The sequence below is a fragment of the Pinus tabuliformis genome, chromosome X (assembly GCF_031772625.1).
Source record: "Pinus tabuliformis cultivar Carrire ecotype Pingquan chromosome X, CPIR1, whole genome shotgun sequence".
NCBI lineage: Eukaryota > Viridiplantae > Streptophyta > Pinopsida > Pinales > Pinaceae > Pinus > Pinus tabuliformis.
The window spans coordinates 1,342,652,285-1,342,664,554 of record NC_142308.1 but is presented as its reverse complement, the minus strand read 5'-3'; the positions used below and the strand labels follow the sequence as shown (position 1 = coordinate 1,342,664,554).

General features: G+C 40.0%; 1 long non-coding RNA gene across 1 annotated transcript; it reads left to right on the top strand.

Moving 5' to 3' along the window:
• The first annotated feature begins 10,229 nt into the window (after positions 1 to 10,229).
• On the top strand, positions 10,230 to 11,141 carry LOC149145034 (uncharacterized). The gene is made up of 3 exons (XR_016264810.1): positions 10,230 to 10,755; positions 10,856 to 10,932; positions 11,025 to 11,141. It is a non-coding gene; the product is annotated as an uncharacterized LOC149145034 (long non-coding RNA).
• Positions 11,142 to 12,270: the final 1,129 nt, after the last annotated feature.

Genomic DNA, 12,270 nt, shown 5'->3' with positions numbered 1-12,270 from the left:
ATTTATATTTATGACACTCCCTGACAAAGTTGACAAAGTGACTTTGTCCGAAAATATAGACAACCTTTCTTAGACTCTATATATTTTGAGACAACATTACTTCGAGATGCGCAGCCTTCACAGCCGTTACCGCGATTCATAATCTATATTCTAAAATATAGACCACCTTTCTTCGCAAGACTCTATATTTTAAAATATAGACAGCATTACTTCGCGCATATATATATATCTCTAGTTTAACTAGCCAGAAAGTTATGGAAATTTAGTTATATTTAGAAAAAATTCGGCAAAGATTTTGTAAATCCAAGTTATAGTTGTTAAACTTCAAAATTTTAGGTGTCCTAGACGTTTTTGATAGTGCTGAATCCATTTCCACCATCAAAATTCCAACACTGTCTCTACAAAAAATTTTGAAATTTTTTGCCTGGATTCCAGCCACTTTTGGCCGTCCAGGCAATTCTTCCACCTAGGTAGACGACTCCATACGCGAGATGCGCAGCCTTCACAGCCGTTACCGCGTTTCCATTTGAAAAATGGCCATCAATAGTCTCTTGTCGGAGATGGCGCATGAGTTGATGAAAGAGATGACGAAAGCCGCCATTAAGAAGGTAATGGAGCTGCTTCCACCCACTGGTTTCACATGGCGGACTCGGCTGATCCTTTCAGTCGGTCTGTGTTCAGCAGCCCTGGCTTTACTGTTTATCACCAACGGAAGCGGCCCCTCCTGCGATTTATTTTGCAGTTTGGGAGTTGCAATGATACAAATTACAATTGTGGTCATAATTGGGTGATTGTATTTGGAGTATTCAAATAATTTGTGTGGACTACTGAATAATTTGATACTCAGTGGTACTTCAGGCTCATTCAAATTTTTAATATTTTATACTTTATTTATAAAATATAATTTGGTTGGTGTTAAAGCTATATGCTTTTATGATGATAACTAATTTATTTAAAATTTTGAAAAATATTTATGGAATTTATTAATGATCTATATTTCTATTTGTTTGACTTGCGTGATATATTTATCAATTGTTAAAATTCCACTATGCTGAAGTTTAACATTCTTAGATCTGAATTTTTATCAGTAAAGCTTTCCGCTATCTTTTTATAAAATTCAGAAGGAAAAAAAAACAGAATTCTATAGAACCATATTCCTGCGAGTTTGAATTTTGTGATTTTTTTATAAAATTCAGATGAAAAAAAAACAGAATTCTGTAGATCCATAGCGAGTTTGAATTTTGTGATTTTTTTTTAAGCAAAATCAAATATATTTTAATGTTTTTGGTTTATTTATTATTACTATTATTATCATTTTAATTTTTGTTTATTTTTTATTGTTATTATTTTAGATTAAAAAAATTGAAATTTCCTAATGTTTTTGGTTTATTTATTATTATTGTTATTTTAATTTGTGTTTATTTTTTATTGTTATTATTTTAATTTTTAATTATTTTAGATTAAAAAAATAATTTTTTTTTATTATATAAAATTTAGAAAAAAATTATAATTAGATTTGTGATTTTTCTTTTATGATTAATGATATATGTAAATTTAAGAAATAAAAAAAGATGATAAAAAATGTGATTTGATATTTTACTTTTATAATAATAAGGAGATATTTTTTCTTTAATATGACACATGTATGTACAGATATATTAAATGATTCCATAGGATGTGTAATTATACATGATATTTTTTAAATATCACTCATGTATGTATATATTGAATGATTTGATATGATGTGTACTTATAGATATTTTTTTTTAAGAAGTAAATTGGTCTAGATTTATAATTTATGTATATTGAATGATTTGATAGGATGTGTATTTATATAAAACATTTTTTTTTTAAGAAGTTATCTACGGATGGAATAAATTGGTTGGAAAATTGAAATTAATACTTTTTTTCCTTAAAAAATTTGATGGTAAGAGTGTTTGAACCTTGTTTTTATGATGAAAATGGATTCAACACCATCAAAATCCCTAAAGATATTCAAAATCTTGAAGCTTGACAAATTTTGCTGAAAAATACATTGTTTTATGGGTCAATTTACTGCATTTTTAGACTACCCGTCTTTCTAATGTGTTAGAAATGTATGTGTTAAAAATGTTTTGATGTGATCTAGAAGATCTTTCTTTTAATATGTTTTACAATAATATTTATATTGGACAACTTGTTATAATATATTATGGATGCCTTTTTGTTTAATGAAATTCATAATATGATTTATAATTTATACTAAGTTTGTATTACAATTTATGATTTTTTGTGAGTTGATAAAATATTATAAGCAATGAATTATGATTACGATGTTCTATTATGTTTACATATGTTAGATACCATGTCATTCAAGTAATTTTATATCATGATTGATAATCTATACATCTATGGGATGTCTCACCATTGATTGGTTTGATATTTTATTGATGATGAATACTAGTGTATGATGTGTTATCATTTATAGGTTTCATATTATGGTCACATTAATTACGATGATGTTGTTGCAAGTGTTTATGGTTTCAGGTTGAGATCTGGGTGGACATGGGAAATGCACTTAAGGGAAGAGCTCTTTTCTCGATAAGGAGAGAAAGAGACAATAAGGAGAGAAAGAGACAATCTCGAGGAAAATGCTACATTAAGATAAATTGTGAAAACCAAAACTTAGCCATTATGATCACTAATTAAAAATGGTAGCAAGATCTTTGCATCAAAAAGGACACCACCGGATAAGATTTTGACAAACCTTATTTAATGTAATTGTTAGTCTATAAGGATAAGGAGCCGCGCGACAGGAGCATCCAACAGGAGGAGTCCATGACAGACCCAACCAGTGTTCTCTTCGCAGCAACCTCCAACAGCTTGCTGCCAAATCCATAGCGCTGCAGCTATAGCTATTAGCCGGAAGGACCTACGGTCGAGCCCACACTCCTCTCTAGACGAACACGTGCTCTCGGAACTGCCTATCGACAGCCTACATTTCTCCGCTCGCCATAGCCATCTGCTCGTAGCTCTATTACACCACCTACATGCTCAAATCCGGCCCATGCATGGCCTCGCTTCCTGAATAGGGGTACGTGGAACGCTATCGCTCTAAGCTTCATGCAGGCCTTCCTCTATTTAAGCCTGCGCATTTTGTTTCAATCGGTTTCCTTCCTCCAGCCTCGAGGGCTGGAGGCTCTCTTCGTCTCTGCAACTCCGTCTGCCTCCTGCGGTCTGTTCATGGCTCTTCGCTCCTGGCTTCGCGCGGCTCCCTCTCAGGTCAGTTTCTTATCCTTTTATCCTCTATAACGTTTTAGTCGCTAATTTTTCTTTTCTGTCAGGAAAAATCCTACGTTATTTGAAAATTCCTGTTCGGATAATAGGGGCTTTTGTCTGGATAGACTATGTGTTTTCTTTCTTGGACTCAGGCGTTAGTGTTTCGGGATATGCTTCTGGGCACCATGCATACTGCAATTTTCTGTCGGGATCAATTGCTAATACCTGTTTTGTGATATATGCTATCTCTGTCTGCGATCCTAGATAGGTTGCTTATCGTTTTTACATGGACTAATATTAGTCTTATCGTAATAACGCCTCAGTTCATGGACTGCCTCCTTCAGTCATTTTTTGCACAAAGTTTCTATTTCTGGACTCTTTTTCCTTCTGTCGCCATGTACAAGGCTTCATAAGGTCTGTCTCATTCTGGCCTCATCTATCTGTTGTCGTTCTTGCTCAATGCGGATGTGGTTTAGTGCATTTATAAGCAGAATCAGAGCCTCGTTTTACATCTATAGTCCATGTCGAGATATTCGTTTTCGCATCTGTAAATGGTGGTGTGTGTTTCACTGTTGCTGCTGTTGCATCGACTGTAACTCTTGATCCTGCCATCGATTCTCCTCGAGGACGTGGGGGTTTCCCGTCTACCCTCCCGGAACCCTTTCCGATTATCCCCCCGGAATTCCTTTCAAATCCTTTTTCCGTCGTCATTCCGCATTTCCAAAGCCTCCTACATCAGGCTCTATTAATGTATTCTGCCACCTTTTCTTTCAAAATGTCAAAACGGCGGCAGGCTCCCGTCACCTTTCTCCAAAGGGTCTTTTTCTAGATTATTCTATGCTTTTGGGCCGGTCCTTTTCTCGTCCTTTATCATCAGAGATCCTTCCCTCCAGGCAACATTCTCCGCCGGTTTCTCTCCCACAGATCTACTTTTGTACGAGGGATCCTTCTTCAGGCACCTTCTAAAGTACGGGGGATCCTTTTACAGGGATTTTTTTCTGATCTTCTGACTATTCATTCCTCTCGGGATGGCCACAGACAGCGACTCACCGGCCACCAAGGAACTTTTTGCCGCGGCAATTCATGCTGAGACAGTCCATAATCTGACCAAGAGAAATCCTCGATGGCACTCCACGCTGTCCGACTTCCTGCCACCAGGGCTGAGGGACCCTCCCCCCTCGGGGACCATTGATTCTAACCGTTTCACAAAGGGACGCCACAAGCAAAAAGGTCCAGTCAAAACGGTTCCTCAACCGGCTGTCTCTGTCTCAGGTCCAACTCTGGTAGAACGGATCGAGAGCCTCCAAAGGTTCGCCCTTGTGGGGAAATGGTATTTTCCGGAGCTCGATGAAACTCAGATAAGAAGTTGGGTCTCCAAATCCTGGATTCCCATTATAGGTTACACTCCTATCATCTCACGGCTAATGAAGGACTGGTTTTCCTTCCATTTCCAAAAAGAGGAAGACCTGGAATTGATTCTGAACCGGCCATGGGTTTCGGGCCGAAGTTTTCTTCCTCTCTCAAGATGGTACCTTGGCTTCGATCCTCTAAAGAACACCCCCACCCACAGCATGATCTGGGTCAAACTGCCGAATCTTCCTCTGCAGCTGTGGACGCCTGAGATTCTTGCCACTATCGGAGGTGCTATTGGAAAATTCATTTACGTCGACCCTGGGTCCGTGGTGAAAAGGACAAGAGAATTGCATGGATTCTTATAGAAAGACCATATAAAGGGGGTTATCCGGACCAAATTGAGATCTCTTGGGACGGAACAAAGATCCTTCAAAGGCTCGATTATTGGGGCATTCCATTCCGTTGTTCTGCATGCCATCGCACCGGCCATCTAGTCAAAGATTGTCACTATCGCAGACGCAGGCTCCGTCCCCTCTCTCGGGTCAATAAGGAAAATGAAGGATCTCTCTCTCGCTCCGAAAAAGATGGCCCCCTGGGGGAGAATTTTTCTTTCCAATCGGCAGATTACAGATGTTCAAAAGAGGCCTCCCAGTCCAGACCAGACTCGCCAATTTTCACAGGTTTTAGAAGCACTCCTATCTCGCCGGGGGCAACCGAGGCGATCCCTTCTTCTCCAAATATCTCGAGGGAAGATTTTTACAGCTCCCCTGTCAATGAACAGCATGAAGAGGCTCCTGTTACTGCCCCCCCGACCATGAATGCCTCAGACTTTGTGGTCGGTTCTCATCCCATCATCATCTCCTCCTCCACGTCCCCCCCCTCTGCTTCCCAAAAAGGGAAAGAAATCCACCACTCCCCGACCCCATTCAATTCCCCATCAGACTCCCCGGTCAACACTCTTGACAGTGACATTGAACACCTTCTCAACTGCAACCCTCCTGTTTTGGAACCATTGACTATTCATAAACCATCCTTCCCCTCTATCAGTCCCAACTCGGCCAAAAACATCACTGTCAGAAAAAAGACCCGTGGTGGGAGTCGTCACTATAAAGGCCGGGCTATATCCTCTGAATTAGGATTATCAAACCTCCCCCTTATTGATGTTCCTATCTTCGAGTCCCCTCCCCCTCAGCCCCTTAGAGCAAGCTCGGCTGGACAGCCGTCCAAATGACCTTCCTTATCTCCTACAATATCAGGGGCCTTGGAGCCGGCCCAAAGTTCTTGGCTCTAAAGGGCACTTTCCTCTCTGCTCGGCCCTCCATCATCTTCATTCAAGAGACTATGCACCCCAGCTCGGTCTCCTTAGCTTTTTTCCGCAAGATGTTTCCTACTTGGCACATGGTCGCCACTAATGCGGATGGTCTCTCAGGAGGATTGGTCTCCATGTGGGATCCTACTTTGATCAAGGCAAAGGCATTTAAATGCTCCGCAGGCATCCTTCTCTCTGCATCTATTAGAGGGCGCCCGAATTCATTAAACTTGCTGAATATATATGCCCCTTACAGGCTCAGATCCCCCTTTTGGGATTCTTTATTCTCCACAGGCATTATGGACATTAACTCGTTGCTTGTTGCTGGCGATCTCAACCTCACTTTAAGTTCAGAAGAATGCTGGGGGCATGGCCTTCCAGTTGACAGATTGGCGGTCAGAATGCGGAGGGAGTTTTTTAACCGGAACCTTGTCGACATCTGCCCGGCCGTTATGACCCCCACTTGGGACAATGGCAGATTGGACTCTGCCTTCATAGCGAAAAGGATAGACCGCTTTCTTCTGCACGCCAGTGTTATCCTTCAATGGGGGATGCCACATGCTAAGACAGGCGGGGAGCTCACCTCCGATCACAAGCCCATTTTCCTTGAATGGGCACAGGCGGATCGAAGAATGGGATACTCTTTTAAATTCAACTCCATCCACCTTCAGGACGAATCCTTCAATGAATTTATAAAGAAATGCTGGGAGGACATCATCAATTCTCAAGACGCTTTCCTTCTAACATTTCGGGATAAGATCCAACTTCTAAGAGATAAAACAAAGTCATGGCAGCATTCAAAGAAGCTTAAGGATGCACAGGATCTTATCGACATCAACTCAGAAATAGACAGAATTGTTTCCTCTATTCACATCAGTGGTAGAACTATTGAAAAGGCCTCCTCCTTGTGCTCCCTCGAAAGGAAAAAACACGCTCTTCTCCTTAAAGAAGAGGCCACCTGGCGGCTCAAAAGCCGTGCCATTTGGCTTAAAGATGGAGACAGGAACACCCGGTTCTTCCACACCTTCGCAAACGGTCGCAGACTCAAAAATTCCATATGGAAAATTGAAAACGACCAAGGTCAATGCTTCTCCTCTCAACATGAAATCGCAGCGGAGGCCACTCGCTTCTTCAGGCAACAATATTCGAGACAACACAATGACCTAAACGACTCTTTCTGGGCGGTTGAACATCTTCCGACCATGTTCGACGATGAGGCCAACGATGTTTTCTTCAGGACTGTCACGGAGGAAGAACTTTCTGCAACCATAAAGTCTTTCAGCAAAGACAAGAGCCCCGGCCCTGATGGCTGGCCGATGGAATTTTTCTCCCACTTTTATGAGCTCTTTAAAAAAGATCTCCTTTGTATGGTCGATATGTCTCGTCTTTCTGGCAGCATCAACAGCGCTCTTGCGGCCACTTTTATTGCCCTAATCCCAAAGTCTGAAAGACCCTCCTCTTTTGGCGATTATAGGCCGATTTCGTTGTGCAATTCTCTATATAAGATCATCTCAAAAATAATAGCAGACAGATTGAAGAAAGTTCTCAATTCTTTTATATCCAAAGAACAACACGCCTTCCTCAAAGACCGGCTCATTATGGATGCGGTTGCCATGGCTCAGGAGTGTATCCACTCTATCTGCAACAAGAACATCAACGCTGCCGCTCTCAAAATTGACCTCAAAAAGGCCTTTGATTGTGTCGACTGGAGTTTTCTCAATATTCTTCTTTCTAAAATCGGCTTGAGGCCTCCGGCTATTAAATGGATTATGGCATGCGTGGAATCCGTCCAGTTCTCAGTTATTATCAATGGGGTTCCATCCACCTTCTTCCATGCCGAGAGAGGGCTCCGTCAGGGATGCCCTCTCTCCCCGCTCCTTTTTATCTTGGTTATGAACTGCCTCAGCTCGCACATCAACCATGCCGTGGACGAGGGTAGATGCAAGCCGGTCCGTATATGCAGGGACATCTCCCTCTCCCACAACTTCTTTGTTGACGACATCCTTCTCTTCGCCATGCTCTGCAAGCCATCCTGGATATTCCTCTTCTTGCTTTTCAAAAAATTCCAGGCTGCTACAGGTCTCTCGATCAATTGTGGAAAATCTGTGCTATATCATAATAACTCGGATCCTGCATTGGCCCAATGGATCGCTGAACGTTTTGGAATCAATCTTGCCCTCTTAAAGGACGGCTTTACCTATCTGGGCTTTCGCCTTAAAGCAATGGGGTATCAATGTTTGGACTGGGCATGGCTGGTGGACCGCTTCCTCCACAAGATCTCTCGGTGGGAAATGCGTTTTCTCTCTCTTGCTGGTAGATACATTTTGATTCGGTCTGTCCTCACTCAACTCTCTGTATATTGGTGTCACCTTTTTCTCCTCCCGATCTCTGTTATCAAACAAATGAACTCCATTGCTGCCATCTTCTTGTGGAGCGGTCGATCCTCCCCCATCAAACTCCATTTGGTTAAGATGGGCTCTATCTCTCGCCCCAAAGAGAAGAGTGGATGGGGCCTTCTTGATATGCATCTCTTCGGCAAGGCGCTCATATGCAAATCCTTACACAGAGGCTTATTTGGAGACGGTCCGTGGAGTCTCTTGATAAAACAGAAGTATCTAAAAGGCCGTCCCTTGGCACACTGGTTCCATCGAACCACTCTTGGCATTCGATGTGGCTCCCCCATTTGGAACAGTTTTAAAAAGATTCATCCTTTCTTCAGGAAACACCTAAAATGGACTCTCTTCTCCGGCTCCTCCATCCTTATTGGTATAGACCCCACTCTTTTCAACCTGGAGTCTATGATCCCCCCTTCTCTCCTCCTTTTTTTCCATTCCAGAGGTTTATTCACTTGGAACTCCCTCATAGACTCCTGGTCGTCTCTTCATCCGATTTGGAAAACCGACCTCCAGCTCGCCATCCCTCCCCCCCTCCGCCCCCTATGGCTATCCTTCACCTCCCATTTCTCCCACCATGGGATTGTCCAACATGGCACAAAAGATTCCCTCATTTGGTCCATCGACTCCAACATCCATCTCATCTCTGTCCGGAAAATTTACTCCTCCATCATTGCTGATCTCCCTCCCCTTCCCTCTATTTTTCCAGTTAAGCTCTGGAAGGCCCCTTGCCCTCTAAAAACCATACTTTTCTCTTGGCTGCTCTTCTTTGATAAGAACCTCACCTGGGATGTTTTACAGAGGAAAGGTTGGCACGGTCCTGGCAGATGTGTTCTTTGCCTACAGGAGAATGAATCCAATTCCCACATGTTTCTCCAATGCCCTGCTGCCCAAGCAATCTGGTATGAACTCTCGTCACTTCTCAGTTTTCCTCACTGTTTATTCTCCTCCGTACAGGATGCTTTTTTATGGTGGGCAGATCAAAGTTCCGATAGACAGGCTCTCTTCTGCCTCACATGCTGGAATATCTGGACGTGGAGGAACCGGCGCATCTTTCAGGCCTCCTGCCTGCCGCTGTTCTCCATTCTGCCTTTTATCATGGGATCCATGCCCTCTCAGATATGATTGATGAGTCCATCTACATCATGCGCATTGGAGCTCAGGATTTTGCATATATGTATATGTTTCTCTCATGTTTATCTATATGGCTGTAATATTTTGTTTTTCTATTTCCCTCTATATTACAGGCTCTCTCATTATCTTGCCGCTGTTACAAGCACAGCAGATGCTCTCTCATTTTTGATATACATGTCGACTCATGCGCACACATATCTCTATATGTCTCTCATGCTGCTGTTTATCCGACGCAATTTTCATATGCGCTCATCAGGATCCTTTTATCCATATAACTCCAAGACTGCGGTCTTCAAAATTGTATTCAAGATCCATATATTTCTCTCAATATATAACATGCCGATTTTTTCTTACTGAAAAAAAAAATAGACTATGATGCTTGACAAACCTTATTTAATGTAATTGTTAGTCAATATAGACTATGATGCTTTCAGTTTTAATTTGTTAATATATTTATTTTAAAAGAAAAAAATAAAAATAAAATTAGTACCAAAGATAACATTTTTAATATAATTAAACTCAATTTTTAATTTTTATTCAAAAATATCTTATTTAATTTTAATTCAAATCTTAATTTTTATTTAAAAATCTCATCTAATTTAATCTTGTTTTTTCATTTTTATTTAAATTCGCTAAATATTTCATTATCACAATCTTATTTATATATATAATAGAAAGGAAAATTGTCATTTATTAATTAACTCTATTTCCTTTCGATGTCAAAATAATAATACACTATAACACGTCTCGGGCGGAAAAGGCACACCTCCTCGTCCCGTGATTACCTGGATTGGAGAGCTCACCCCGCTCCTATAATGTACGCGAACCCTCGTGCCTTATTTTCAGACCACGCCTCTACGCAGCGAGGGGGAAGGGAAGACAAGTATCTGTATTGACGTTTGCGTGCCTTGTTTTCAGACCACGGCTCTACGCAGCAAGGGAAAGAAAAATATATGAGTAGAAGCGTGGAGCAGGAAAATGATAGGAAATGAGTGAATGGGTATTTAATATGGAAGGGGAAAAAGGTGCAGGAAGTCTACGGTTTGGAATTCAAATTCATCCCTTCACTCACTGAATTATTTGGGTCCAAAAATCCCATTGGCCATGCCGACAGAACATTTTTGGCGTTTTAATAATTCTGTTTCCATTTTTGCCCAAGTAGAAGTAATTCCAGTCAAATGAACTGACCTAAGTACCTGAGTAGGGGCTCTGTCCATTCTCCTTGTTTTGGATCTGCAGGTATGCTTCTGACGGACCTCTCACTTTTGGTCTGTATTTTGGAGATTCAGTTGTTCAAGTGCGGAGCAGGTACTCTAGATATACCACTTTTGAGGGAGGACCGGTGGAACTGAAGGGCTCTGTCTTTTTCTTCCCTGATGCTAATGTTATCTTTATTTGTTGTTTTTAGGCCCTGATCGGAATATGAAGATGCTGTTTTTCAGGGTTTTTTTGATAATTTGGAGATACAGTTGTTCAAGTGAGCAGGTATTGTAGATTTACAACTTTTACTGGTGGAACAGAAGGGTTCTGTCCTTTTTTTCAGAGATGCTAATGTTTTCTTTATTTGTTGTTTTTAGGCCTTGATCGGAATATGAAGATGCTGCTTTTCAGGTTTTCGTTGTGCCTTTTATTAATATACTATTGTTTATCATAGAACAATGTTTTGATATTATTGAACTCATTGATATTGATGAGACTAGGTGTCATGAACTACTCGGATAATAATCTTTTTATGGATTTTGTATTGAAAAACTTTTCTGAACTGTCTGATATGTAGCTCTTGATATGTAAATACCTTTCACTGATACAAGTATTGGTTTTTTTTCTTCTTAAAAAAAATACGAGCATCAAAGTATAAGTGATGGGATATCTTCCTTTCGTAATCTTGTCTGTGGAGTCCACTTCGAAAAGTTGAGAGGGATCTGAAGCAGTTTGGACCTTCCAGTTTTGAGCTGCCCTGGGAATTGTTCTACACAGGTTCTTGCATGCTCCAATGAAGTAGCCTTCTTTGGTTTTTATTTAAAATCAGTATTTGCAACATCAGGTACATATTTTCGATTTGAAGCAAGTTATTTTTAATTTTTTAATTTTCATTTTTAAAGGAATTAAAATAAACAGACCATAAGTCCATTTTAACATATATCCATTTTAACATATATAAACTGACTTAGGATCATTTTTCTAATTTAGAAAATGAAATAGCAGACTACAGTACTACAATCTTCGTTCCCACTGGCCAATTGCCCAATTCCATATCACAATTTGTACTTCTATTAAAATTGACTGAACTGTTTGTATTTTTATGTAATATTTATTGTATTTTGATTTCTGCTATTTATTGTATTTTGATTTCTATGTTCATAGATGTGTTAACTATTCCTGAGAGGGGCAAGTTTCTAAAAAGGTTATTTCAGGTGTGCAATTTGCCAATTTTATTTCACCCAACCGCATATCATGTTTTGATGGGAAAGGGTCTAGCAAGTGGTCTCAATTATATTACTATGTTCTTAAATTTGTATATCCATAACTCCTTAGAATTTGTAAGTATATTTAGTAATATATTACACCTTATTTTTACATAATTCTTTAGAATTTGTAAATATATTTAGTAATATATTACACCTTATTCTTACACGCCCTGTGTTTGTATATATTGATTTAGCTATTACTTATATTGCAAAAACCAATATATGTATAAACGGGAACCATGTTTACTTTATAAAGTATTTATTGTTGACTACTTGTTTGAGTTTTATAAATACCGAGTACGCATTTGTATTAGTTTTTATTCGAGAAGATTCCCTTTTCGAATATTAAATGTTT